The 27,956-nt window shown below is 49.3% G+C and overlaps 1 protein-coding gene across 1 annotated transcript in view; it reads left to right on the plus strand.

Annotated features, from left to right (window-relative positions):
* Positions 1 to 18,774: 18,774 nt before the first annotated feature.
* Positions 18,775 to 27,956, plus strand: part of SPDYA (speedy/RINGO cell cycle regulator family member A) — a 702,161-nt gene continuing 692,979 nt past the window's right edge. Inside the window, exon 1 of the mRNA XM_085610373.1 lies at positions 18,775 to 18,957. The gene's annotated coding sequence lies outside the window, so the exon portion shown is untranslated. The remainder of the gene's footprint in view (positions 18,958 to 27,956) is intronic.

Genomic DNA, 27,956 nt, shown 5'->3' on the forward strand with positions numbered 1-27,956 from the left:
AATTCCCTGGGATCTTTGCTGGTGCAGGAATAGTCCTGTTCTTTTGAGAATTTTTCTTCAGCAGTACCCCTGGACGTCACTAGGTGGCGTCGGTCAACTCCGCGTTCGTCGTTGGTGTCGTGATCGCCAGAATGACGTTGCGGTATCTACTTGGACGCCTCCACTGCGTGCTGACGTCAGTTCTTTCTTTTTCCTCACCAGCAGCGCAGCACTAGTCCTTTTTTGACTAGTGTTTTTCGACTTTTTGTCAACCTCTTTTTCGAGTCGTCCAACTCCTGGTGCACGCAGGGATGTCACATCGGCGGACCGGCTTCAAGCCCTGTGACTCTTGTCACAAGCTGATGTTAGTCACGGATCTGCACCTCGTGTGCCTTTGGTGCCTGGAGCACGACCACGACCCGAAGCGTCTGGAGGCCCAGCAGTCGGCTCTGCGCCGCTCGAGGTCCCAGTCGAGAGGGAGGTCATGGAGTCATCACCATCACTCCTCATCGAAGTCTTCATCTTCAGGTAAGTCGAAGCACAAGAAGGCGAAGAAGCACCGTCGCTCTTCGCCTTCTCTCCGTCCGTTGGCCGACGGGGCCCTGAAGATCGTCATCCTTCGGCTCCTCCCGCGGAGCCTGCTGGGACGACTCTAAGCTTCCCTCCCTTCCTGGGAGCTGGAGCATCCCTTGCCCAGCTTCGTGCCTTTTACGAGTTTCTCCACCATTTTCTTTTTACCAACACCCTACCCCTGAAAGCTTGGTGGTCCAAGCCTCAACCTCCAAAAGCGCGTTTCCTACTGCTCCCCAGATAGGGAATCCAAGAAGCTGGATCATCTTGAAAAGGTTTTCTTCCGCTAGCTTAGGACAGCGGTCGGTGAATACCGCATGTCTCTTGGGCCGCTACACCCACTCTGTGTGGGACACGGTCGCGCAAGTGCTGCCACAGTGCCCGGAGTAGGCCCGGGTCACACACTCCCGTGCGATTGCATAGGGTAGAGACGCAACAAAGTTCGCTATCTGCTGTGGGCTGGACACCGTTGACTCGCTGGGTAGAACTATTTCTACGTCAGTAGCCCTAAGATACCATGCCTGGCTGAGATCCACTGGCTTTTCCGGGGATGTCCAATCAACTCTTTTGGACATGCCCTTTGATGGCCGTCGTCTGTTTGACAACAAAGCGGACCATGCACTAGAGCGCTTCAAGGATTCTAGAGCTACGGCCAGATCCTTGGGCTTCGCTGCCACCTCTTGTCCTGTGAAGTCTGCCTTTCACCCCTTTCGTGGCTTTGGAAGGGGTGCCCCACCACGTTCCACCCAGGGCCACAGGCTGCCACAAGCCACCCAGCCTCTGCGCAGCCGGGGACATGGGACCCAGTGCTGTGGGTCTGGGTCCCAGCGAGCAGTCCAGTCCACTATTGGCCCCTCTGCAGCAGCCTCTAAGCCTTCCTAGTCCGACATTGCCAGTGGGCGGCAGGATCTGCCATCACCTCCCCCACTGGTACAACGTCACGTCGGACAGGTGGGCTTTGCAGAAAGTCTGAAGGGGCTACTCCCTCCCCTTCCTCTCCCTCCATTCCACCAACACTCCATCGCATGTCGGAGGGTCACTTGGCCCTTCTCTGTCAGGAAGTTACGGCTCTCTTGACCAAGGGAGCTGTCGAGCGAGTTTCTGTCCCTGAAGTAGGTCGTGGTTGTTACTCCCACTACTTCCTGGTGCCCAAGAAGGACAAAGGCATGTGTCCTATCTTGGATCTCAGGGACATCTTTTATTTATTTATTTTATTTAGAAAGTTTTATATAGCTCGAACATGAGCACCGAGGGAATCCGAGCGCTTTACAGATTATGCATCACAAGGGTATAATACAGATTATGCATCACAAGGGTATAAGCATACAAAACAGAATAAGCAAAGCGACAAAATCCAAGTCTAAAATTGGCAAAAATCTTGTGAGGGAAAAGTAAACACCAACGGGCAAAATCACATTCTAGAATTGTCCGACCTAATCGTGAACCAGGTGGCTGGGCCAGAGTCAACAGGTATGGACCCAGAATCCGATGAAGGTGCCAGGCTAAGGCAGAAATGTCTTCATCAGGAGCCTTTTGACCTCTGTTTTGAAGTTGACAGTAGAAGGGTTCACCCTGACTTCTAGGGGGAAGGGAGATCGAGATCCTCGGAGCCATCCCGGAGAAGGCTCAGTTATAGGTCTTTTTTTCTAGAATTTTTGAGGTTTAAGCAAAAGGGTGCTGGCGCTTCTGGAGGCTCTAGAACCACAAGAGTTCCAGTTTCTGCGCTAGGTACAGCGGGGTCTTGAAGTGGATGGCTTTGTGAGCCATGCATGCAATTTTTAACTGTATCCGGGATTCATATGGAAGCTAATTATGTTCCCGCAAGTCCGGAGAGATGTGGTGGTATTTTCTTGTGCCAGTCAAGAGCCTAGCAGCAGAATTGAGGGTAGCCCTAAGAGGAGCCGTCCTCACTCTAGGCAGGCCCCAAAGTTTTGCACTACCATAGTCCAGCTTTGAGATCACTAATGCTCGTACTGTAACCTTAAGGTCATGAGCAGGGAGGAAGGATTTGAGTTTCCTAATTAAGCGGAGTTGGAAGTTAGCTCCTTTGGTGAGGATACTGATGTGCTTCTGCTTGTTCAGGCTTTTGTCTAGAATGATTTCCAGAGATGAGGCCGAGTCCACGAGGTGCGGTCTGCAGTTAAGAGCAGTCAGCTGATTCAACCATTGTTCCATGACGAGGGATTGCTTGTGGGGTGAGATCGGTAAGAATTCTGTTTTAAGAGCATTAAGTTTCAGGTGATTGCGTGTCAGCCAGCTTTGTGTTTCCAGCAGGACTGAGTTGAGTGACTGAATGTCTTCGGGGGGAGGTGATCTTCAGGTATAGTTGGGTATAGTCTGCATACATATAATGGCGATTCCTGGATGGTTTTAGAATTTCTGTCAGAGGTTACATGAATAGGTTAAAGAGCGTGGAGGACAATGCTGAACCTTGTGGAACCCCCAAGGTGATTGGTGCAGGGTGGGACAGGGATTGGTCCACCTTGAAACTTTGGCATCTGTTCTGAAGGAACGAAGAGAACCAGCTTAATACCGGCCCAGACAGCCCCATCCTGTGTTCTAGGAGGTCAATTAGGTGATCATGTTTGACAGTGTCAAATGCTGACGAAAGGTCCAGAAGGATCAGTATGCACGACTCCTTGTGATCCAGCATTCTAAGCGCATCATCCACAAAGTGCGTTCGTGCTGACTCTGTGCTATGACCTTGGCAGAAACCAGATTGGCATTGGTCCAGGAGTTGGAAATGGGCGAGCACACATTTCTCCATGAGTTTTGCCAAGGTGGGGATGTTAGTGATTGGGTGAAAGTTAAGAAGGGCCGTGGGATCCACATTTGGTTTCTTTAGGATTGGGGTAACCTGACCTGATTTAAGGCAATCCGAAATAGCACCTTGCATAAGAGAAGCATTGACGATCGTCGTCCAGTGTGTTAGTAAGGTGGATCTCACTTCCGGGAACAGGTTCGATGGCAGAGGGTCGTTGTAGTGATTGGAAGGTTTCAAGGTAATAACACTTTGCCAATAGTGGGTTCATCCACGGTTTGGGACAGACTCCAAGATGCGTTGTTTTTGCGGTGGAAAGGCTGTATAGGTTGTGATATTCGACTCTGAGGGGCATAGGGTCCTGCGGCAGGAGAAGTTAAAATGTTGACATTCGCTCAGGTCCCGTCTGCCCTCGACCCTGGAGACAGGATGGTAGCATTGGACTTGCAGGATGCTTATTCCACATCCCCGTCCTGCCAGCCCGCTGGCGTTTTCCTACTGTTCACGGTAGGCCACGAGCATTTTCAGTTTACCGTGCTCCCCTTTCGCTTTTCCAGCGCCCCTCGGGTGTTCACGAAAGTGATGGCGTGGTCGCAGCTCATCTGCGCAGATCAGGGGTTCCAGTCTCCCCTTATCTTGACGACTGGCTGTTGACGGCGAGTTTGCCCCAGGCTGTCTTTTCCCACCACCAGACTACAGCGGACCTCCTACACTCACTATCATCGTGCCCAAGTCACACTTGATTCCCTCTCAGAAGCTCCTCTTCATCGACACAGTTCTGGATACAGCTCAGTTTCGGGCCTATCCTCCTGAGCAGCGAGTCCGGGATATTCAGGCTATGATACCAATGTTCCAGCCTTTATCCCGGGTTTCGGTGAGGATGACCCTGAGGCTGTTGGGCCTCATGGCCTCCTACATCCTGCTGGTGGACTATGCCAGTTGGCATATGCAGGCTCTGCAGTGGGACCTGAAGTTCCAGTGGGCGCTACATCTGAGTAATCTTTCCAATGTCGCCCAGATCTCGGAGAGCACTGCACACCTCTTGCAGTGGTGGCTCATGAACCAGGATTGGGTCAACGGCAGATCCCTCTCCCTTCCCCAACCAGACTTCACAGTGGTGACAGATGTGTCACTTCTGGGATGGGGCAGCCACATGGGAGAGGCGGAGATCAGAGGCCTCTGGTCTCCGGCGGAGTCCAGCCTCCTCATCAACCTGCTGGAGTTCCAGGCGATCAGTCTTGCACTGAAAGCATTCCTTCCTTCTGTCAAAGGAAGAGTGGTGCAGGTGTTCACGGACAACACCACCGCCATGTGGTACTGCAACAAACAGGGTGGGGTGGGGTAGTGGACCCCATGTCAAGCTGCTCTCCACCTCTGGATGTGGCTGGAACATAAGGGCATGTCCCTGATGGTTCAACACCTGGCAGGTTCCCGGAACGCTAGAGCGGACGAACTCACCCGCTGGTGCATGATGGATCACAAATGGCGTCTTCACTCGGTGGCGGTGCAAGGTCTCTTTCAGCTGTGGGGAGAGCCTTGGTTAGATCTGTTCACCACCAAAGAGAATGTGCAATGTCAGCAGTTCGGCACGTTGGAATTTCCAAGGCGGCACTGGCTCAGCTACTCTTTTCGTCGCAAGTGGAATTGCGGTCTTCTATACGCCTTACAGCCTTTACCACTTCTGCCCAGAGTGCTGAAGAAGATCAAGCGCAACCGGGCCCAAGTCATTCTTGTTGCTCCGGATTGGGCATGAAGACTGGTATCCCGAGCTCTTGAACATGGCCATCAATTCTCCGATCAGACTGCCTCTTTGGGAGGATCTTCTGTCGCGGCAGCAGGGGACGGTCCTCCACCTAAATCTGTCTAGCCTCCACCTCCTTGTGTGGAGATTGAGCGGCGCCAGTTGACAGCTTTTGACCTTCCTCCCGAAGTCTGTAATGTCATCTTAGTAACCAGGCGCCCCTCAACTAAAACGGTATACACCTGTAGATGGAACTCATTTGTGGCATGGTGCACAGCAAAGGCTGTAGATCCCCTTTCTGCCCTTGTATCCTTCTTTGGCCCAGCAGGGCTCTGCTCTGGGCATCCTTAAAGGCTATCTTTCGGCCTTTCTTCGCCTTCCTGATCAGCCTTCTCCTTTCAAGTCCCCTATTGTAAATAGATTTCTTAAGGGCATTACTCACCTCTTTCCTCCTATTCCTTTCGTAATGCCCCAGTGGTAGTTGAATCTGGTCTTGACCTACCTCGTGTGCTCCTTTCGAGCCACTACATAATTGTCCTCTCAGACTATTGACTTTAAAGACTGTTTTTCTGGTTGCTATCACCTCTGCTCACAGGGTGAGTGAGCTTCAGGCTCTTTCTTTTAAACCTCCTTTCCTTGCTGTTCATCCGGACAAGGTTGCCCTTCGAACTTGACCTTCATTTCTTCCCAAAGTGGTTACCTCTTTCCACATAGGACAGACCATCACTTTGCCTACCTTCTTCCCTCCCTCACATCCTTCTGAAGAGGAGGAGAGGCTCCACTGTCGGGATCCAAAACGTGTGCTATCATTTTATCTGGATCGCACAAAACAATTCCGGATGGATGATCAACTTTGTTTGCAATGTGGGTGCCATGAAAGGTCGGGCTGTGCAAAAACAAACCATCTCTCGATGGGTCGTTCTTTGCATTAAAATCTGTTATTCCTTGGCGAAAAAGGAGCCTCCAGTAGGGTTGTGCGCCCATTCCACCAGGGTGACGGCAGCCACTACTACTTTGGGACGTGGAGTTCCCCCTCAGTGACATCTGCCAGGCAGCCACATGGGCATCACTGCACACGTTCACTGAACATTACTGTCTGGATAGTCAAGTCCAGTAAGATGGCTTCTTTGGCTGTTCAGTTCTCCAGGACTTTCTGGTGTGAACTTAGTTTGCAGACCCACCTCCGGGGTTGGTATTGCTGGGGTATCTATTCTAAGGGAAAGAATCCATAACTAATAGTCTCTTTCAGATGAACAAGTTACTTAACTGCGGTAATTATATATCTCATCCTCCCCGTTCTGTGAACTGACTTCTAGAGTAAGGGACTCCCTTTCAGTGCCCTAGGTTTGTGCACCAGTGGTCAGCGTCTTGCACGGCTCAGCGCTTCTGGCGTGTAATGTCGTGTAAAGGGCTGTCAGCGCACAGGGGCGGCGTCTAAGTAGATACTGCGACGTCATTCCAGTGACCCAACGACGAACGTGGAGTCGACCGACGCATCCTACCGACGCGCAGGGGTACTGCTGAAGAAAAATTATCTGGATCCAGTCTGACGCCTGGGGGTAATTCTAAGGTAAGGAATCCATAACTAATATGTCTCTTACAGATATATCGTTACAGAAGGAAAGTAACTTGTTAAGTTCAGTCTATTGGTTTGTATACGAGGTATACAAAAGTGTGTTGCATTTATGTTTCATATTTTATGTAATTCAATTATTTATTTGGTAGAAAGGATATTTATCCTTATTTTTTTTATAAAATGAAAAGCTTTGTTTGTGAGATGGTTTGCTTCTCTACACCGTTGGTTTTTGGTGTGTGATATAATTATAACTGGTTCATTTCTGTTTGATTGTCTTTCCATCGCTACAAGATGTAAGCATGATGTAAACCCTCAGGTGGTCATTTGGTCCAAGAGTTCTTTATTCCAGGGATGTACTATGATTTGGTTATTCCTTAGCTGGGTTGTAACTCCTCTTTCTTGCTCATGAATTGATCCTTCAGATCTTGGAATGAATGGGTTTATTCAACTTGATGTTAATGGAATGGGTCTTGAAAGTCCTTTTCGGATTTTGTAGGGACAGGTTTCCTTCAAGAATTTCTTTACCATTGTAGAGGATGCAGTTTACACAGCATTAGTTTTGCCTTTGGCTCTTTTGGGTCTGGAGTTCACTTAGCCTTGGGGTTCAATGCTAACGTCTGACTATTGTCAAATGTCTTTTCGTAGGATATTATCCCACTTCCCTTAATGCTTGGTTTTTCGCCATGCCTTGGGAGCAGTTATTTGCATCATCTGTGGTCGTTGCCACAGTTTTTATAGAGAGTCCAAACTTTTTTTTAACTGTTTCCACACATAATTGATCGATTGTTGATTGTGACTCGCTGATTCTCGTTGAGAACATTTGGTATGATTAGTTTGCAGACCCTCTTCTGGTGGGTTTAGCTGTTGTATTTAATTAAAAAGTTATGGAATCTGCAGCTGGATGTCTCTATCAGATGAACAAGTTACTTACCTTCGGTAACGTATTATCTGGTAGAGACACAGTCTAGCCGCAGATTCTTTAACACCCTGCCCATCCTCCCCGCACTGCGGACAATCTGTAGTTATTCCTTTTCTGACACAAGGAGCTGATGGACGGAGCCCTGAAACATTTCAGACACTCGCCCCAGTCACCGATCTGGGTTGAATCCATCATCGTTGTTTAGCTCACTTCGCCAACCCAGTTCAGACCCAGCCATATGCAAATCAGTCTTGTCCCTGTGCCTCATGGGAACAGTCCAACCCAAATTGCCAAGCCAGGTCTTCCCTGGACTGGAAAAAAGCACCCTGGGACTGGTTTCAGGGTAACGCCCCTCATCAGCCAGGCTGAAAAATTACCTAATACTAGTGTCCAGGCTGAGTGGCTGCTCGCCAGCTGCCGCCACCACACGTTTCTGGACCCCTGGGTCGAGAGCCTGCTGCTCTCAGGGGTCTGAAACAATGCACATCCTGAGACGAGGTGCCAAGCCTACTCCCCCAGGATGGGCAGGGTCCATGAACGGGACGCTTCAAAGGTTTACCGCTTTTGTGAGCTTCCCCAGGCCTTTTGCTGCTTCCAGCAACTAGTCACCACTGGTTCAGACCCCCACTTTGGGCGGGAGAACCGGCGGGAAAACCAAGTGAGGAAGGGAGGTGTGCCAACCACACCCCTCAGGTGGGGGTGGCGAGGTGAAGCACAACTCTCAGTCCCTGCCATCTTGCAGATGGGGGGACCCAGCAAACCAGAGTGAGGCATATGCCCCCCTCCCACTGGAGGGTGGCATATTAGGGGATGTACCCAACCCAAGGAAGGGACCTATTGTTCTCAACCTTTTACTTACCTGTAACGCCCCTAAAGCTAGTATTTAGAGGCACCCCTGAACCTTGCCTCCTCAGACAAGCAACAACCAAGAAGAAAAGAAGGACTGAACAATCGTGCCGATGCTAAGAAGGGGACGCCCAACGACTTGGCCCTAGCCCTACTGGCCTGTCCCTACCTCGAACCTGCAGAAGCAAAACTCCAGTGTGTCCTGCAGCCAGCAACCTCAAGAACCCCGAGGACCTGCCCTGCCTCCCAAGGAAAAGACTTTGTCTCCTGTGAACACCGAATTGGTTCACCAATAGACTCCAGCTCCGGCGAAATCTGCGAGTCTGCACCACTCTGCACCCGTCGCCCATGGCCCGAGTTCCAGTGGCCCGTCACCACAAGTAGGTCTCCCTGCCGATCCTGACCCGAGATCCAGTGATGCCTAACCTGCTCAAGCCTGCAGCCTCAATACGGAAAGTCCCTCCCAACTGCGACCAGGAACTAGTTATAAGATCCGACCCTTAAAGACACCCCTGCACCAGACGCCCCAACCGACGGTGTCTAACCAACCCCCAGCATCCCAATTTACCTCTCCAAGTGGTGGTCGCTCCAAGAAGAATTTCGTCCCCAGTGTGTTTGCAAACCGGAGAAACCCCCCTGAAAGTAACAGGGCACCCGATGACAAAACAGCACCCGGCTGCCCTAGTGCCGCTGAGGGTGTACTTTTGGTGCTAACTTGAAACCCCATTTGCCCTGAGCGTAAGTCTAGGAGCTTTGCTCCCACAACCTCGTGGCCTGCTCTTGAGCAGCCACCAACCAGAGGTCCTTTATTCCCCATTGAATAACATTGGGCCTCCGCACTCTACACCTGGCCGCCCTAGTGTCGCTGAAGGTGCTTTGAGAGTACATCCTCAACCCTGGGGGACCCCTGAGTCTAACCCCACTCCCACAACAAAATACTTGCCTCTGAACCGATAACACTATTTTCTCCCATAGGGTAACATTGACTGTTTTCTATGAAAAAGTTTTTTAGTGTAGAGTTGGAAAATCTCTAAAATCTCTAAAATAACCAAAACGCTTTTACTTACCTATTTACAGGAAATGTCCCAGTCTAGTATCTAGGTATACTGCACTGTGTAGGAAAAATAATCTGTAAAGTAATTTACTTGACATCCTATTGAAAAGTCAATACAAAGTATATGTACAATATTTCAAAGTATTGCATTACGAAGTAATTCTACTGCAATTCAAATTGTATTATTACTGCAAAGTATAAATCACTTACCTGGGCCAGGCTTGCTTGGTTCTAGGAAATACAATAACAAAGAATATTTTTATACAAAAACACATTGGTCTGAGTTCAGTCTTTGAGTGTGTGACAATCATTTGCTGATTGAGTGTGTACAACAAATGCTTAACACTATCCTCTAATAAAGCCTTAGTGCTCGCTCACACTACCACAAATAGAGAGTAAGGTGCTATCTATTTTTACCTCTGCCTACCTTTGAAGTTCCACTGGATTCTGTGCACGCTATACCTCACTTTGGTATAGTGTATATACAGAGCCAGCTTCTTACACTTTATCTTTCCCTTTTTTTCAGAGTTTTATATAGTGCGAACTTGACCCGAAGGTATCGGGTATCAGAGCGCTTTACACGAGCACCAGTTCCGTTACATGAGGACACATTCATATTTTGTTTAGGCACGGGGAGATTAAGTGATTTGCCCAGATTCTGCGTGACCTTGCCGAGACTCTAACCTGGTTCCCCAGATTTGAGGTCGACCGCCCTAGCGGTTAGGCCAACTCCTCTCCCCTACTTGGTATTGCTATTCCTTTTGTTTATGAATGCTTCCTCATTCTGAAAACGACCTATGATGTAGGGGTAATCCCACTTCTCAGTACTGATTTTAAACATTGGTGATAACTGTCTCATACAGTGGTATGACTCAACTAATTAGTTGGTCTTGTCTCATCGGTCTTGTCTTGATATTGCCATACCATTCACTTCCTTTGAGTGATTAGTAGAGTGAGAGGTGCTTCCTTTGCAAAGATAGTTTATACACCAGTGCACAGGGTATCTGAAAGAGACACGTTAGTGATAGATTCCTTACCTTAGAATATCCCCAGGCATCAGACTGGATCCAGAAAGCTTTCGTCCACAGTACACCTGCATGTCGATAGGCGGCGTCGTACAGCTCCGCGTGCATGGTTGGTGTCGTATTCGCAGAGATTACATCACTGGAGCTACTTAGACGCGCGCTGATGTCAGTTCTTTCTTTTTTTCGCGCCAGCAAGGGCAGATCCGGAGAGAGCGGTGCCCCGTCACTTGTTGACTAAGTATTTGTTTGTTATAATTTGTAAGTAAACTTACCCCTGGTGCATAGGGATACCTGGTTTCAGGCTTTGCAGGGCCTGTCCGCGCACGATGTCGCTGACTGACCCGCACCGTGAGTCTCTTTTCTGCCTGGGGCGTGACCACTTTATTACAAGAAAACAATGGTTCTGTCGGGTATGAGTAAAACAATTGCTTTGTTATGCAAGTGAATCAAGAAAAAAAGGAAAAAGGTACGGAATCAATCCAGAGTTGACCACACAATCTAAAAGTACAAATCACGGTGACGCTAGATTTGGAGGGTGTGATGTCATTCTTTATATATAAATTTCATCATTTATATGAAAACACCCATATCACTTGTAACGCAAGGTTACCAACGTAATAAACTGTAAAGTGAGTCAGTGAGTCAGTGACAAGGTGACAAAAGTGACAGAATTGTGCATAGTATATACAGTGATCAAATACAGAAAAAACTTTTTATGTACACAATATACATGAGGAGGGCCAGTATCAAGGAAAATCACAATGACACCGTTTCACGAATAAATCAAAACATATATGGAAAACAGGTCTTGAACTGGTCCTAGCAGTTATCGTCGACGTTTCAACCCAGTGTAAGCGACATTAAATCGTCATGCAGGGTCTTCATCAGGACATTAAAATAAACGATGGCAACCTGCAAGAGCAAGTAAAGTACGTATCAATAATGTAATGTGCGATTATTTTAATGTGTGGTCCCGAATAAAATGGCCATAACTCACCTAGCCAGTGGTCTAGGATGGCCTGGCAATCAACTGTTCGCGTGTAGAAAGAGCGCCTCATCAAATGTGGTCTCTGTAAGTCAAAGTGGAGCGTGTGATGCCGTCATTAATCAAAAATGAGAATGCGCCTCTATGATGTTAGAGTGAGTACGAAAAGGGGAGAGTGAGGGTTAGTAAATACACTAATTAACCCCCATTGTAACTGGTTTTGGAAATTAGGCACGGCAATCACGGGTTATGAAAAACCAACAACGGTGCTTAAAAGGGGCTCACCTCAACGGGCGTACCGAGTCCGGTGAGTGGAATACGTCAGAACCAATCCGAAATCAAATTCTGTAAGGATAAGCATTCGTTGAAGACACAATCGTGACCGGGTACATAATCCATGATAACTGAAACGGGGAATGAGTGCTTACTTGAATTAGAAGTCGAAGCTAAGCGATCATGACTCACGCTGCAGCACCTCCTCTCTTGGTCGGAGGAAGCCGCAACTGACAGAACGGCTGCTAAATGAAAGGAAGCCGGGGCAGTCCTGTCTGACGTAGACAGAGTGACGTGTCAGGCGAGTTGCCTAGCAACCACGTACGCTTCAGAGGACTGAAGCAGCTGAGACCAGCGCGGGAACGATCGCGCGCTTGGCTGACGTAGGTAGCTGGGACAGACACTGTGTCAAACTACGTGGTTAACTCAATAAATGAGCGGTTAAAAAGATAAGAAACCGGCGAGCAGTGCGGACTATTCTTGCACATAGGAGATAGTTAAATATAAGTGTGCAGCAATGCCAGAACGTGTTGACTACTCTCGCGCGCACGAGATAAAGCTATGTGTCAATGGAGTTAACCGGCAACTGTAATCACTTATAGGACCAGAAACAGTTGGTATTTGTACAAGATTGTACGCGTGCTTGGCTCGAGAGTGCATGTAGTTAAAAACATCAGTACATTATGTATATGTTCACCAAGATAATTTGCAGACCCATACCTGCATGTGCAAATACATATAATATAAGACTGGTTCATGTTGACAAATTTTTTTAAGGAAAGATCATACGTCATTGCTTACATCACAAATATGCAATAGAACAACTTTTTAGGATAGCAAACTCAAAAACACTAGATGAATGAAAATTGAGGGCCATCCCAAATCAACATGTGAAATAGTTTCAAGGGAAAACATGCGTTATTGTTTACATCACAAATGTGCAATAAAACAACTTTTTAGAATGGCAAGCTCAAAAACATTGGGTGAATAAAGTTTGAGGGCCGTCCCAAATCCACATGTGAAAATGCCAGTTTACAACGAAACTATCAAGCTGAAATTATGACTGACCGAGCTCCTGATGACACACTCATATATACAGACTACAGAAGGGGAGTATCATAGTTGACCCATCTCTCTAGATGTTTCCTCGAGGCTATTAAGACCTTGCTGGACAGTGTTAAGAGAATGAATCCATCTACATTCTTTTCTCTTTAGATTCAAAACCATTGATCCCCCTCTAGGCGCCAGGCTTGCCTTTTCTAGCACCCACCATTTCAAGTCTTCAGGCTGATGGCTTTGTGCCAGAAAATGATCCACCATGGGGGCCCCTTGCGTCTTGCACCTAATGCGACTCATGTGTTGTAATATCCTCGCTTTGATTTTTTGTGTTGTTTGCCCCACATAGAGGGAATCACAAGGACATCTTATCGCATATATGAGATTGGAGCTGTTGCAATTCGTGAAAGTTGATGAGTTATATGTTCTGTTGTTATGGGTGAAGGAAGAACCCTCTATTGCCAAAGGACAGGCTTTACATTGGCCACACTTGTAATGGCCCACGAGGGGAGGTAGGCCCAACTGTTCCCTGAGACCCCGTGGTTTAGGTGGTTCAAGGTATGCCTTGACAACACTGTCCTTCACATTCTTGCCCCGCTTAAACGCGAAGATAGGTTCTTCAATGGTCGGGAGCTCGCTGGCAACCAGATTCCAGTACTTCTGGCCACGACACCGAGTCGTGCCTCCACTGCCGGGCCATGGCCCCGAAAACTTTGCGGGAACGGTCCCGAAAGTGGCTGCAGGCCCGGGAGTCGGCCCCACGTTGTTCCAGGTCTCGTGGGAGGTCGAGGGCCCAGTCGCAGAGCAAGCACCATCATTCAAAGTCTTAGCACTCGGAGTCAGGTAAGGCGAAGCACAAGAAGTCGAAGCGTCGCCGCTCTTCGTCCTCGCCGGTCGTGGGACGTGGCTGAGGGGGCAGGTGGCACCGCCCCTGCGGCTCCAATGGAGCCTGAGCAGTTACCGTTGCTTACTCACCTTTCCTGGGTCAATTGGCGACTCCAGCCGAATTGCAAGAGTTCGTGTCTGCAATGGCACGTATCTTCGGCCAGTGTGGCCCCGTTGGCATGCCTTCGGGCCCCGCGGGCCCCACTGTTCCGCGTTCCTAAACGTCGCCGGCCCCTGACGTCGTCGATGCCCAGAGGCCTCCATGGCTCCGGCCATGGCTCCTCAGTCTTGCCGGTGGACCCTGTATGGCCCCCGCCAACATCGACGTCGCCAATGCCGATGCTGGCTGACGCCGGCATCAACTTCTTTTCCGACGTCGACATGGTGCCGAGAGATGTCTCCCAACGTCAATCCTGACGCCGATGGGGAACTTTTACCCTTTTATTCACCCACGTCCTCGTCCACTTGTGGAGGAAGGGGAGGACTGGGAGGAGTTTGAAGACCCTCTCGCAGCACTGTGCGAGTCTGTCCCCGACTGGGATGAGGCGGAGGCCGGTGGCCCGGATTACACTCCGGCGCCTGGTTCACCATCCCCTTCAGCTATTATGGAGGAGAGTGGTACCTTTTCCCCGGTGCTATGTAGGGCAGCCGAGGCTCTTGGCCTCGAGCTTCCTACTGTGGCTGTCAGGACCAACCTACTGACTGAAGTGCTTCGGCCAGACTCTTCTTCTACAGAACCGCTGTTGCCGTTTAATGATGCACTTACTGATGTGCTTCTGGGCACCTGGTCCCGGCCCGACACAGGGGCCTCTGTGGACAAGGGTGTAAGCCAACGCCCGGCCCCGGGCGACCCTGCCTTCCTCACCCAACACCTTACACCTGAGAGTTTGGTGGTTCAGGCCTCGACGTCTCAGAGTGCATTTCCTTCTGCTCCACCTAACAAGGAATCCAAGAAGTTGGAGCAGTTTGGCAAGAAGATTTATTCTTCTGCAAGTTCTGGACTGCGGTCTGTGAACACTGCCTGTCTCTAGGGCCGCTATTCCCATTCTGTATGGGATGCGGTTGAACAAGTGCTACCTCAGTGTACAGAGGTGGCCCGGGCAGTTCTCTCCCAAGCTCTTATGGAGGGGAGAGACGCGGCCAAATTCACTATACGTTGTGGTCTTGATACCGCAGATTCGCTGGGTAGGGTGATTCCCACAACGGGGGCGCTCCGTCGTCATGCCTGGTTGAGGACGACTAGTTTTTCGGCAGATGTCCAGAATACTTTGATGGACATGCCCTTTGATGGCACTTGCCTCTTTGGTGTTAAGGCGGATTCCACGTTGGAGCGTTTCAAGGACTCTCAGGCCAATGCCAAGTCCTTAGTCCTTTCGGCTACACGTACTCCTTCCGCTTCTAACTTTCGTTCCTTTCGAAGCTCCGGAAGGGGCGTACAAACGTGTTCATTTCAGAACAAGCCTGCGCAGTACCAGTCCCAGCGCAGCTGCTGACGTGGGGCTCGCAGAGACGGGTCACAGGGCCAGCGTGCAGGTCAGTCCTCCAACACCCCCGCTGCTAGTGCCTCCACACATTCCTAGTCTGGTGTTTCAGGCCCACCAGACGCCAGTGGGGGGCGGGATTCGTCATCACCTCCCCCACTGGCGCACCATTACATCAGACAGGTGGGTTCTGGAGATTGTTCGATGGGGCTACCCCCTCCCCTTCGAGTCTACCCCCCCCCAGCCATGCCACCGCAGTTCCACCACAAGTCAGGGGATCATTTGGCACTTCTCCAGCAGGAAGTTACGGCCCTCTTGACCAAGGGGGCCATAGAGCGCGTTCCAATGCCAGAAGTAGGTCGTGGTTGTTACTCCTACTACTTCTTGGTTCCAAAGAAGGACAAGGGTCTACGTCCCATCTTAGACCTTCGGAGCATAAATCGCTTCCTCCGGAAGGAGAAGTTCAAAATGCTCACTCTGGCTCACGTCTTGTCTGCTCTCGACCCAGAAGACTGGATGGTGGCACTGGACCTGCAGGACACTTACTTTCATATTCCCGCCCTGCCGGCCCATCGGCGTTACCTGCGATTCACGGTGGGCCAGGAGCATTTGCAGTTCACCGTGCTCCCCTTTGTCCTTATCAGCGCCCCTTGGGTGTTCACAAAAGTGATGGCGGTGGTCACAGCTCATCTGCGCAGATCAGGGGTTTCAGTCTTCCCCCTATCTTGATGACTGGTTGTTCAAGGCGGGCTCGCCCCACACTGTCGTCTCCCACCTCCAGACTATGGCCGACCTCCTGCATTTGCTGGGATTTTCCATCAACCTGCCGAAGTCGCACCGGATTCCCTCCCAGAAGCTTCTCCATCGAAGCGGTTCTGGACTCGGCGCAGTTTCGGGTTTATCCTTCCGAACAGCGAGTCCAGGACTATGATTCCAATCTTTCAGCCCTTGTCCTGGGTTTCGGTCAAGACAACCTTGAGGCTGCTGGGACTCATGGCCTCCTGCATCCGCTGACCAACCATGCCAGGTGGCACATGCGGGCACTGCAGTGGGACCTGAAGTTCCAGTGGGCGCAGCATCAGGGGAACCTGTCCGACTCCGTCCAGATCTCGGAGGGCACTGCACAACAATTGCAGTGGTGGCTCGCGCATCAGCATTGGGTCCGCGGCAGATCCCTCCCCCTTCCCCAACCAGAGCACACAGTGGTGACGGATGCGTCCCTCCTGAGATGGGGCGGCCACATGGGAGAGGCGGAGATCAGAGGCCTCTGGTCTCTGGCGGAGTCCCGGCTCCATAATCAACTTTCTGGAACTTCGGGCGATCCTTCTTGCAGTGAAGGCATTCCTTCCCTCTGTCAGGGGGAAGGTAGTGCAGGTGTTCGCAGACAACACCACCGCCATGTGGTATTGCAACAAACAGGGCGGGGTGGGGTTGTGGACCATATTTCAGGAGGCTCTACTCCTCTGGACATGGCTGGGACGTCATGGCATTTCCTTGACGGTTCAACACCTGGCGGGTTCTTTAAACGCAGCTGCCAGTGTCTGATGGATCACGAATGGCGTCTTCACTCGGAGGTGGCGCAAGGTCTATTTCAACAGTGGGGAAAGCCTTGGTTAGATCTATTCGCCACAGAAGAGAATGCTCAATGTCTGCAGTTTTGCGCTTTGGAATTTCCAAGGCGGCACTCGCTCGGCGACGTTTTTCGTCGCGAGTGGAGCTGCGGTCTGTTGTACGCCTTTCCGCCTATACCTCTTCTACCCAGAGTGCTGAAGAAAATCAGGCACGACCGGGCCCAAGTCATCCTTGTGGCTCCGGACTGGGCTCGAAGAGTTTGGTATCCCGAGCTACTCAGTATGAGCCTGGATCCCCCGATCCGACTGCCTCGGCGGGAGGGTCTTCTGTCGACGGTTCTCCACCCGAACCTGTCCAACCTCCACCTACATGCGTGGAGATTGAGCGGTGAGAGCTGATTCAGTATGACTTGCCTCCCGAAGTTTGTGATGTCATTCTGGCGGCCAGGCGGCCCTCCGCTAAATCGGTATACGCCTGCAGGTGGATCAAGTTTGTGGCATGGTGCACAGCCAAGACTGTGGACCCCCTTTCTGTCCCTCTTTCTGAGGTCCTTTTGTTCCTTCTTTCTCTGGCCTAGCAAGGCTCTGCTCTGGACACTATCAAGGGCTACCTTTTGGCCATTTCAGCCGTTCTGAGGCTTCCAGATCAGCCTTCTCTTTTCAAGTCCCCTGTTGTACAGAGATTCTTAAAAGGCATTACGCATATGTTCCCTCCTGTTCCTTTCATATTGCCTCAGTGGGACTTGAATCTTGTTTTGACTTATCTCATGTGCGCTCCCTTTGAGCCGCTTCAGTTTTCCTTTACGTCTTTTGACTTTGAAAACTGCCTTCCTGGTGGCTATCACCTCTGCCAGGAGAGTGAGTGAGCTTCAGGCTCTTTCTTGTAAGTCTCCTTTTCTGTCGGTTCATCCGGACAAGGTTGTGCTTCGTACTCGTCCTTCCTTCTTGCCAAAGGTTGTCACTGCCTTCCACATCGGGCAGACTATCCCCATACCCACTTTCTTTCTGCCTCCGCACCCTTCCAGAGAGGAAGAGAGGCTCCACCGTCTGGACCCAAAATGTGCACTCTCCTTTTACCTGAATCGCACCCAAGCATTCCGGGTGGATCACCAGCCCTTTGTTGGCTACGAGGCTCCAAGAAAGGCCAGGCTGTTCACAAGAGGACTATCTCCCGCTGGGTCGTCTTGTGTATCAAGGCCTGTTATTCTATGGCTAAAAAGGAACCTCCAGTGGGGCTGTGTGCCCATTCTACCAGGGCGACAGCAGCTACTACTGTATTGGGACACGGTGTCCCCCTGCAGGACATCTGTCGGACTGCCACGTGGGCTTCGCTGCACACTTTTACAAAGCATTATTGCCTTGACAGTCCGGTCCGGAGAGACTGCTTCTTTGGCTGTTCTGTTCTCAGTGACTTTCTGGTGTAATCTTGTTCGCAGACCCACCACCGGGCTTGCTATTGCTGGGGTATCTATTCTAAGGTAAGGGATCTATCACTAACGTGTCTCTTTCAGATGCACAAGTTACTACTTGTGTAACGATATATCAGTAAGAGACATTAGTTAGTGATAGATTCCTTACCGCCCCACCCATCCTCCCCGTTCTGTGAACTGATTTCTAGGGTTAAGGTCATCCTTTCGGGCCCTAGTTTCTATGCACCAGTGGTCAGTATGTTACATGGCTCTGCGCTTCTGTTGCGGAAAGTTGTGTACAGAACTGACGTCAGCGCACGTGGGCGCGTCTAAGTAGCTCCAGTGACGTCATCTCGGCAAATACGACGCCAGCGACGCACGCGGAGCCATACGACGACGCCTATCGACGCGCAGGGGTACTGCTGATGAAAGCTTTCCGGATCCAGTCTGACGCTTGTCACTAACTAATGTCTCTTACAGATATATCGTTACACAAGTAGTAACTTGTGCTTCTTGTAGCTTCTGCTTTGTTGATTCATTTAAGGTCTTTTCCTTAGAGTCTTTGTCTGGTATTATCATACCATTAATTGTTACTTTCTAATTTTTGTTTCAAGGATTTTTTGATTCTTTTGCCACACCGTTTCTAGAGCCAGTTTCTGTGGTGGCTCTGCATTCTGGGGCAGAAGGTTTCACAGAAGAAATTGACGTCTGCACCGGAGGGTACTTGTATGGCTCTAATGATGTCACAACTGGAGTCAACGTCATCACGGAGCCGTACAATGCCGTCCCCCGGCGCTCAGAGGTACTGCTGAAACATTTCTGAAAGGTGAGTAACTTGTTCAACATGCACACTATTGTTTGAAATATGCCAGGAACTTATGTTTCTGCAAGCATGCAAGATTTTGCTTCCTTGTGTAGACGTTACTTCCTTTGAATCTGGCCTACACAAAGTATACTCTAATCCATCACTAGGGCTTAAGTGCCATTATATTATACGTAATTAAAAAGGGACTTTGAATCAGGCTGCTGATTTCACAATACATGTAAAAGGTAATTCATGTGAAGAATGCAGTCTCTATTTTCATTTCATGTGCGTTACTTCTTGCATTCACTGAGAGTATTCACTTTTTCTAGATGTTGTGCTTCTTTAAGTTTTTTTTCTGTGGTTAGGTGTTAATGACAGGAAATAATGGAGAGCTCTAGAGTTGGGGCATTAAGGAAGTTGGAGATTATCACAGTGCCTGTAGTTCAAAGTGTACAAGAGTATATGGTCATCTAGTCCCTAGTGCGGACCCTCTACTGAGCACAAAGGGCAATGCAAAGGTCACGTGTGTGCTAATAGTAATTACCATTTTATTTGAAAGTGTAAAAGAGGCATAGACAGCAGCTTGAAATATTGACAGTTGCAAAGAAAAAGAAAATGCTGTGCTCACAGGTGGGGAGGAGGGTGGGTGCATATGTGAGAGTGAGTGAGAACAAGAGCCTACAATAATTTTCGGTGGATCACTATACTCAGTATAAACATGTATTCCGCTCACTATATAATGTAAAGTGCATGTATTATGCCCCACCAGTTCCAAAGATCACCAGCCACCAATGCAGGAAAGGCATTTTGTAAAATTCCGTCTGAATCGTATGACGCTGTGGGAACCCTAACTTCAGAAGCCTTCAAATAGCCCCTGTTCCTAAACTCCGATTCATGTGCATGTTTCAGAAATACATTGGCTTACTTTATACCCATTTTTCTTTCCTTTAATTTTACCAAAGGAATTTTTCTACAGTTGGTATACAATGAAAAATTATAGTCTGCACCTCAGTTGTTGGCCGCGGTATGTTGCGTTTTTGGAGAATATACAAACCCTAGATACAAGACTCATGAACAGAGGATCAATCAGGCATAGTTGTATATTGCTTTGTAAATCTGCTATGACAAAAATTACAGATGAACATATTGTTGCCAATGGCTTTACTTCTACTCAATTTTATCATTTATTTTATTTCAAAGATTACTTTTTTTGTGAAAACCTTGAGGAATCTACTCAAATGACCCCTTGCTGAATTAAGAATTGTCACATTTTCAGTAATGTGCAGGATCCTTATGGGGGTTCACACTCAAACTGCAAATGCGTTGAAACCACAAAAATACTAAAATTGTTTTGGGAAAAGTTTTTTTTTACATACAGCTCTGGTTGTTCTTGAAAGCTGGGTAGATGGTGACCTTAGCACAGCAAACCTTTCGTTGATGCCATTTTTGGAAACTCAATATAACACTTTTTGTTCCCCGAAAATACACAATTTACTTATATTTTGGTTATTTTCTTGGTTCCCTCTAGGGAACTTTACAAAAAGTAAGTATCTTCAGAATCCCTATGATTTTGGAAAAAAGTCTGCACATTTGTTGGGAATATCTTATGTGGAAAACGTTATGAAGGCGTGAGTGGGAAGTACCCTAAACATCATATAAGAGGCTCAGTACTGGTAGTGGAAAAGCCTCCGTAATTAACCCCTTCGGTGCTCATGACGGAATGGTTCCGTCATGACCCACGGTTGAGCTGTGCTCATGACGGAACCATTCCGTCATGACCACACCCGCGCAAGATTCCGTCAGCACAGCGGCGGAATCTGCGCAGCATCGAAGGGGTTAAGGGGGTTAAAGAACAGTACAATGTACAGCTTACAAACCAGCTACCGCTCATCACTTGACTTTATGCTTGTATTGACCTTGTACAGTGCTCCACTGCTTTTTCGTAGATTAGCACTAGAGAAATAACCACACAATATTCATTGCCTTCTACCATCACTCTGCTTAGCCTTCCTTCAGCTATCGTTTATTCCTTCCCTCTGTAATTTTCACCATTGATACTCTGTTCCATGCACACCTTCTAATACCTCATGTGTGCCTTCTTGCAATATCAAACCAATCTGCATTGTGTGATATTCATTGATATCCATAAATGTTATAATAATTGCGTACTATGTGCAGAGATCTTAGAACACAGCATTTGTGGCATTACAAGATGCAGATGGTTGTTTTTTTTTGTCAAACATATTTTTATTAGATTTGTACAAAGAACAGCATACGTCAATGACACCAAGTCACCCCTCGCAGGGGGAACGCTGAGTTCAACAAGACTATGAGAAGCGAAGAACACATAACGTTACTTATAGACCCAACCCCAGGAGCGCTGGTTTGCTGAAAAAGGGTTACAGTTTCTTACATGTGCGGAGTGTGGTTGAACTCTTTAACAACAGTCAATAATAGCTAACCTATCGTCGTGCGTCCCATCTTTCTTTTGCGATGGAAAGCATACAAAGGCCCTCATTCGGAGGAAGCCACTTGGATAGACTACACGCATGCAAGGATAATCCCCAACCGGGGGATGACAAAAATAAAAAATAAGAACCCCGCCCCCTTCCCCAACAATGGTGGTGGCGGTGATCAAACAGCGATTCTGACTAAGGGCACGGAAGTCATTATATAATTGAAAAAGATGAAGAGCTCTAATGGATGAGGGGCATACAGCAGATGGCAGTCCCCGTGAGAGGAAGGTGACTAGGGGGCCCCATTTGAATTCAAAATTCTTAAAATCGTCCCGGAAGACGTCTGACATTCTTTCCAGACTGAGTAATTTCCATAATCGGGAGTGCCAAAGGGAAATCGCTGGCGCCTCCTTTCTTTTCAAGGCAGCTGCCAGGGTTACCTTCGCCGCTCCTATACACAACCCCATGATTTTCTTGTCTGCTCGGGTCTGGTGTTCTAATGCAGGGTCTCGAAGTCCCAGAAGGGCCCCTGCCATGGTGGTCGGGACAGGGTATCCTAGCATATCTTTAATGTGCGCAAGTATTTCTTCCCAGAAGGGGCGGATAGTTGGGCAGTCCCACCAAAAGTGTTGAAAATCACCTAGCAATCCGCATCCTCTCCAGCATCTGTCAGAAGTAGCGGGAAGATTTGCTTAAGCCTAGAGGGATGGAGATACCAGTCCATCATAGTCTTATGATGGGCCTCCCGTAGTTCAGAGGAATGATTGAATCGTGTAATGTCTGTCCATAGGTGTTCCCATTCAACGTCAGAGATACCCGTTGTAGGATTTCCTCCCACATCGTCATATATCGTGGTCTTGGGGAAAAGTGCAGTGGTAGTAGATAAATGAAATCGTCCCCCTCATACTTGTGGTCTTGGTAAGGAAGGATTCAAACTTCGTGAGAGGGCGGGTAGCCGCTTCCCATACTTGCGGCGTAAGGGCCCAGTGCATCAATTGGGTGTAATGGTAACGCTCCGCCTCTCCTACTCCATAATCTTGCTGGCAAGTATCGAAGGTGAGCGGGTCAGAGTCGTGAAAAAGGTGCGTCAAAGCAAGGCATCCTCCCTCCCTCCAAGCATCGAAAGGTCCCTCCTGAATGCCCGGTGGGAATGCTGGGTTAAAATAGAGTGGCGTGAATGGGGAAGGGAAAGAAGTCAATCTGTCATCTCCCGCCACCGTGTCCCCTACTTTCAGTGTGGTGCGTGTGGGTGTCGCAATGTAAGCATTCTTGGATCTATCACGTTTAGGGTGCCATGCCAGATCCCAGATAGTCCTCCCAGTCACGCTACGGTCCATATGTAGCCAATGTTTGTCGGATTCCCTTTTTGACCATTCAACCAAAACTCTTAACTGTACTGCTTTATAGTATAGCTGAATGTCTGGGAGGCCTACTCCACCCTCCATGCGGGAGCGCCGCAGCAGTGAGAAGGAGAAACGGGCACGCCCCCCTTGCCATATAAAATGCAGGATCGTAGTTTTAACTCGGCGGAAGAAGTCTCTCTCCAGTTCTATGGGCAGGGCCTGGAATAGATAAAGGTGATTAAGGAGGAGTGTCATTTTCACTGCATGTATCCGTCCGAGCCATGATAAGAAGAGGGGTTTCCACTTTGTGAGGTCCATCTGGATTCGAGTGAGAATGGGAGGAAAATTAGCCGCGTAGAGCCTTTCTACCTTCGGTGTCAATTGGATTGCCAAATATTGTATGGAGGTGGAGGCCCATGGGAGGGGGCTAAGAGGTTTAAGCCTGCGCAATGTGAGGTTGAGAATATAGGATTTACTAAAATGTATCTTAAAGCCTGCGATGGACTCGTAATGTTCAAGTTCCGTCTGCAAAGCTGGGAGAGATGCGGCCGGATAGAGACAGGAGAACATCGTCCGCGAATAGGGAAATTTTATGGGGTTCCCCAGTGAATGGTATTCCCTGTATAATAGGATTAGCTCTAATTGCCATTGCCAGGGGCTCAATGCTAAGGGCAAAGGGCAGGGGCGAGAGGTGACACCCCTGCCTAGTGCCTCTAGAGTGGAAGAAGGAGGATGAGCGTACCCCGTTGACCACCACTCTAGAGCGAGATAGCAGGTAATTAGCTCGAATCATGGTTAGAAATTTAGAGGAAAAGCCGAATGCCTTAAGGGTGTGAAACAGGAACGCCCAGTCAACCCGGTCAAAGGCTTTCTCCGCGTCCAGGCCCACCAAAACAGCGGGAATCTGACGTCTGTTGGCCTTCTCAATGAGGTGGATAATCCTATGGGTGTTATCGTGAGTTTGGCGGCCTTTAATGAACCCGGATTTATCAGGGTGTATAAGGTCAGGCATGAGGTCGTTCAGTCGCCTGGCTATAATGGAGGAATACAATTTAGCGTCTAAGTTTAGGAGCGCGATAGGGCGATATGAGGCGCAGTGTTGGGGATCTTTCCCGGGTTTCGGTATCACCGAGATCATGGCCTCGGTCATGGATGCAGTGGACTCGCCATCCTTGGCCATCTTATTGTAGAGCCGCGTGAGATAAGGGCAGATGTCAGGAGCAAAGGTTTTGTAAAAAAGAGCGGAATACCCATCCGGGCCTGGGGCTTTGTGGGGTTTAAGGGCTTTAATAGCAGGAGAGACGTCTTCATGAGTAATGGGCGCGGAAAGTAACTCGTTCTATTCATTGGAGACCTGAGGTAGGGGCAATGCCCGGAGATATTCCTGTTGGGCGTCTGAATCCAAGTCGTCTCTAGAGTAAAGAGCTTCATAAAATGAGCCAAATATTTCGGCTTTGTCTTCATCCCTGTGTGTAACCTCCCCGGATGAACCCTGAATTTCACCTGTGTATTCCCTCTCCCGTTTATCTCTTAGTTGCCTAGCTAAGTGTTTACCGATTTTGTTACCCTGAGAGTAAGATAAGTGGCGGAGTTTAAGGAGTGTGAACTCCGCTCTGTTGTTGTAAATAGCACAAAGCTTGCCGTGGAGAGCTGTAAAGTTGCGAAGAGTTTGCCGAGTTGGATTCAGTTTATGGGCGTTTTCGACGGAGGTCAGTTCCTGCTCTAATTGCTCCCTTTCTCTAGCGCGCTGCGCATTCAGTGCTGAGTTAAGGGCAATACATTTCCCCCGCAAGACTGTTTGAATGCGTCCCAGGTGGTAAATTCCGACGTATCTTCTGGCTTGTTAACTTCGAAGAATTCCGTAATGGTTTCTCTGAGTTTAGCACAAGATTCTTTATCTCACGTCAGCGAAACCGGGAAGTACCACCTGGGAGTGCTCGGCGCATCCCCGCACCAGGACAAGCAGACAGAGACCAAGCTATGGTCGGAGACAGAGAGGAAATATCTTGACTTCCTGAAGGCCTCCCAACAGGGATTGACTGATAAAAATATAATCCAACCTGGAGTAAGTACGATGCACATGCGAATAGAAGGTATAGTCTCGGGTGAAGGATAGAGAGTACGCCATGCATCTACCAAACCCAGGTCTTGGATTTGCTGTTGAATATAGGTAGATAAGGAGTCCCATTCTGATCGCTGTGAGTGCGTGCTGTCTAGTTCCCTTTGCCATGTCAAGTTAAAATCGCCCATGAAGATTATCTGTCCCTCCACAAAATCCAGCAGTTTCCCCAGTAGTGTGTGTAGTAATGGCGTCTGCCCAGAGTTGGGCGCGTACGTCGCTACAAGTTTTCCCTCTTAGACGTCCCTTCACCATAATCCATCGGCCATCTTTGTCGCTAAGAACATCTAGGGGTTGAAATTGTATGGAAGAGCAAAACAAAAGAGCCACTCCTCTATGCTTTGTAAGAGCCGAAGATCTAAAGATTAATGGATATTGTTTGTGTCTAAGGCGTGTTTCTTCAGCTCTAGCTAGGTGTGTCTCCTGTAACGCCACTACATCCAAATGATGATCTATTATATACTTCCATACCTTTTGGTGTTTTTGAGGGGAGTTGAGACCTTTGACGTTCCAGGATCCAATGGTGAGCGTCCTACTATCAGTAGGAAATACATCTACTCTTTAAATGCCCCCCCATTCCAAGCATGTGTCTTGTCACCTCCAATCCTGTGGGAAGCGTGTGTTGCCTATTCATGACTACCATTGGTGCAAAGAAGTCAGAAGGTCCATTAGAGGTCCATTAGAGCTACAAGTTAAAAAGCCGCCACCATGTTTCACCCCCCCCAGTCCCCAACACAGAAAAAACAAACATAAATGGAAATGCGAGTCCAAGAATTGCTAACAGCGTTCCGTTGGGAGTGCAGAACCGGATACCAGGGGGGACAACAGGTCCGAGGTCCCCGTCCACGCCCACCCCAGCACCAAGCTCCTGTGGAAAAAAAAAACTTTACATCTTCTAAATGCGACTGAAAAACAGTAACGAATACAGGACCCTCCCAGAAAAAGGTTACATGCAGGTCGCATACAAAGTAGAATAAGGCATGGTGCATCCCCTGGCGAATATAAAGGAACCTCACGCCCTTATGGTACCAGTGGACATCCTAGAGCAGTTGTAAAAACAAGGTAAAAGCACTGTTCTTGCATATGAAGGGAAGGCAGACCATGGTTGCTCCGATCCACCCCCGGACAACGGGGACCTCAAAAGTACAGTCCTAGGAAAGCCTCGGCGGCAAACATTCTTGCACAGTGGCCAGGGGTCAACTGTTGGCCTTGCAATCCTCCCCAATCGTCAACTGCAACAGGAAGAGAGGATTCGTGGTATTTCGGGACCCCTTTCAAGCGCAGAGGTTAAAGAGTCTAACGTCGCAGGAGCGGGCCTCAGCAGCTCAGCGGCGGCCCATACGTGCATCCTTTGACCATCCAGAGGCTGATGGTGACCCACGAGAGTGGTCTCCATTTTTGGCTTGTGCAGGATTTGTGTCGTCGGTCGGGAGGCCCTTCCTTCAAATCAGTGATATGGCGGCATTTGTTTTTTAAATTCGAAACTGAGTCCGAATGGAAATGTCCATCTGTATCTTTAAATGTTATCCTCCCGCAGTTTGGTAGTAATGTCACTAAACAGCTGTCGCCGTGCCAGAGTTGCCGGTGCCAGATCTTGGTAAATAGAGCATGGGTGATTCTGGAAGGAGATGGAACTCTTTTTCTTGGCAGCCTGCAGTACCGCCTCCTTCACTGCGAAAGAATGGAACTTCGCCAAGATGTGGCGCAGCTTTTTCTTCTCACCAGGCTGTAGGTTACCCACGCGGTGTACCCTGAACAGCTTAATTTTAAGGGTTTGTGGGGTCAGGATTTCTGCAAACAACCCCTCTACGAAGGCCGCCAGGTCAGGCCCCTCTAAACCCTCTTCCAGGTCCCTAATACGTATGTTCTCCCTCCGTGAACTATTTTCAAGATCCTACGCCTTGAGCAGAGACTGGTGGAGCTGTTCCCGAAGAAGGCGTACATCTTCCTGCAGTTCAGTAGATATCTTCTCTTGTTCTTGTGAGTTCGTCTCCAGGTCAAGGACTCTGGTGCCCACGGAGTCTACATCTTGTTGTAGGGAAGTCAGGCGTTCCGTTAGATCCGTCTTTAGCTGATCTACAGAGGATTTGATGTCCTGGCTCAGGTCATTGCGAAGTTTAGCCTTAAAGTCCTTGAACATAGCCGTTAAATCTGCCTTCGTGATCGCCATGGCTGTGGCTTCCGGGTCTCCCCTCAGTGTCGGGCGTTTGTCCGGAGGGACGAAAAAAATCTGACACCCGTCTGCTTGGTCGTCGTCTTCTTCGGCGGCATATGGCGTAGACCAGGCTGGCCCTGAGAAGCTAGCAGAGGTGACAAAGCTGATTATGCCCCAGGTTATAGGCGGTCAAGCGGGGCGAGTCAGACAGAGAGAGGCTACCAGACACGGCAACTGCGAGAGGCAGGCAATCTCCTGACTATGAACTTACTGCTGGAGACGTGCCTGGTCTAGTTGTTATCAGCATCGCTATGTATAAATGCGACTGGCAGGTAACCCCGGCTGCAAGGAAGTAATATCCATAACATGTCCAGTCGGGGTGCAGCGGGGAGAAAGTTCACCCAGGGTATGTAGCGCAGATCAGGTCCGGGCTGTGAAGTAATGGCATCTGTAAGAGACGGGGGGCTTAAAAGCCAGAAGCCACCCGCGGTGCTCTGCACCACTTCGGGACCGGTGTCACCACCATCAGGTAGGCCCAGAGGGGATCCGGTGACATTCTGCGAGGTACCAGGACAGCCCAGCGAGATCTTCAGCCCCAGGGAGTGAGCTGGAGGAAGGCGGCAGTGTGGAGAGTCAGGGGCAGCCAGTAGAGCAGGGCGGCAGTGAGGACTGAGCTAAGGCGATCCAAAGAAGGTGCCGATCGTCAGCGGCATGTCGCCGCCGGCCGCCATTTTAGAGTCAGGCAGGCGCGGGAGGGGGACCTCGGTGAAGGCTGCCACCAGTACACAACCACCGACAGGGCCCCCGCGGCACGGCGAAGCCAGCAGCAGCCGTCACAAGACAGCGGGGTGCGGTCTTCAGACGTACCTCCTGTAGGGGATCACCGCCAGCAGTGCACTCGGTAAGAGTCTGTTCGCCATTTTGCACACCGCTGCTCTCTCCCTCAC

Source organism: Triturus cristatus, chromosome 6, assembly GCF_964204655.1.
Source record: "Triturus cristatus chromosome 6, aTriCri1.1, whole genome shotgun sequence".
Classification (NCBI taxonomy): domain Eukaryota; kingdom Metazoa; phylum Chordata; class Amphibia; order Caudata; family Salamandridae; genus Triturus; species Triturus cristatus.